This window comes from Theobroma cacao, chromosome 1, assembly GCF_000208745.1.
Source record: "Theobroma cacao cultivar B97-61/B2 chromosome 1, Criollo_cocoa_genome_V2, whole genome shotgun sequence".
NCBI lineage: Eukaryota > Viridiplantae > Streptophyta > Magnoliopsida > Malvales > Malvaceae > Theobroma > Theobroma cacao.
This window is the reverse complement of record NC_030850.1, coordinates 12,438,747-12,440,964: the sequence shown is the minus strand read 5'-3', so window position 1 is coordinate 12,440,964 and position 2,218 is coordinate 12,438,747. Positions and strand designations below refer to the sequence as shown.

At 34.1% G+C, this 2,218-nt stretch overlaps 1 long non-coding RNA gene across 1 annotated transcript; it reads left to right on the top strand.

Moving 5' to 3' along the window:
* LOC108661704 lies at positions 577–1,595 on the top strand. Its single transcript, XR_001927481.1, has 3 exons — positions 577–615; positions 1,262–1,346; positions 1,567–1,595. It is a non-coding gene; the product is annotated as an uncharacterized LOC108661704 (long non-coding RNA).

The window sequence follows — 2,218 nt, the reverse complement described above, 5'->3', positions numbered from 1 at the left end:
TTGATCACATTTGACCAAGAATAATTATATGAAATATAATTATGATTATTGGAGTATAAAATGATGTTTAGCAGTGAAAAATTGTGATTCCCAGTATTTTTGGAGCACAAGGGTAAAATGGTAATTTTGCCATTAGAGGACTAAACAGGAATCTTTATAAAATGATTTTTTTGCCCCATTTGGTTAATATTGATCAATATTAGTGTTATTTGAGGTTGAAAAGTAGAAATAATGTGATTTTCGTATATTTCAGAGTATAGGGGCAAAACGTAATTTTTTTGTCCCAAGGGCAAATTGGTAAATTTTTCACCCCAGCACTTGTCAAGACCAAGGGATTTTAAATGTGGTAGGATTGGATAAATACCCGAATATTTGTGGTGGAAAATTAAGAAGAAAAAGTCAAAAAGTTAAAAATTGAGCCAATAAGCATGTGACACGTGGCATGCTTGATTATTTTATTATTTTGTATAGAAATCAGCCCATTAAATCCCCAATTCCCTCACCATATTCGGCCTAGACATCCAGCAACAAGAAAAAAGGAAGAACAAAAGGAAAAACAAGAAAACCTAGGTGGAAATTCAAAGAAAAAGTGAAGAAATCAAGGAAACAAGCTAGGTAAGTTAAAATTTCTTTAATTCTCCTTGATACCTAGCTTACCCATGCTTTTGTTCTTGATTTCCATGGTTGAATATTGAGTTATCATGATGAATTCAATTCTGAAAAATGGGTATGGAAGAGGAATTGTTGTTGGAATAATTTGATTTTAGACTATGTTAGTGTTTAGGGATAGTTAAGCATGGTTATGAATAAAAACACAAAAGAAATAATCAATTTTTCTAGGGTTCCTTGTTAGTAGAACCATGAGGGCTGAATATCAATGGGCGATTATTTTTATTTCAAGGAAAATGGCTTGGAAATATGATGAATTAAGGTGAACGGTTATGTAGAAAAAAAATTTCGGTGCTAGTGCACCAAATGACCGAATTTTTCTATAAGGAACTGTGAGGGTTCTAATGCTGAATTTGACTTTATTTAAATGGTATGTGGTAAACTAAGGTATTAGAGGAGAAATGGATTAATTTGGAGGTGATTTGGACATAATCGTCAATTAATCGGGTGATCGATCGAATTTAATCGATACCGCGATTAAGCAGTAATTGGACGTATCTTTGCATTTACGTATCAAACATTAGTAATTTAAATTAGTTTATATCAATTTAGGGACAATATAGTAAATTCCTCGACTTTGTTATTTGTCAAGGTAGTGAGACGTCCGAAAAAGACAAAGGAATTGCGCTTGAGGGCTATTAGTCCGAGTGCACTCGAAATTCGAATTTTCGATACTGGTGAGTGGATTTGCATTTCAAACTTGTTTTGGAAAATATGAAAGATTCTATCCAACTTGTCTTAGAAAATGTACCTTGGGAACAAGCTTTTAGTACAATGATTTTATATTGTGAAAATGTGCTATACAATGGTTTATGTGTTATCACAATATGATAAAATGCATGATATGCATTTGATGCTTCTTTGCATGTTGATTTGGACCTGGCTATGTGCGAGTAGGAGTGCACATAAGCCGTTGCTGACCCGGCTATGTGCGAGTAGGAGTGCACACAAGCTATTGCTGACCCGGCTATGTGTGAGTGAGAGTGCACATAAGTCGTTGCTGACCTGGCTATATGCGCATAAGCCGTTGCATATGAGATGATGATGATGGGATGGTGTGCATGTTGATGATGGGTATATGGTTGAAAATGCAAATATGTAAGCGTTTGTTTTGTTGAAATTTAGAAGTTTACATGTGTTACATGTTGTTATTGTTATTTTAGCAAGATGACTTGTTTTAAGGGAAAAAGGGTTTGGAATAATAGTTATATGAAAATGGCCTTATTTTCAACCGGTGCATCATGATTGTCAAATTTCCTAGCTGAGATTGCTTATTCCCTTCTAATATTCACTCATTGAGTATTGTACTCACGTTTTATAAAAAATCATGTTTTTAGATCAGGTGACTGTTGGATCCAAGATCGAGGAGTCTCCGTAGTGCATCTCCTAGGTATGTGTTTGGCATTCGATAGTAATCCCTTTTATTGTAAATGTCTCCGCTGAAAGTCATGGGTCCTTTTGTATTGTAAATACAATCTAACAATGTGAATATGTGTATGCAATGTAAATTGCTAAATACATGATTGGTATAGTGCATGTATATTATTAT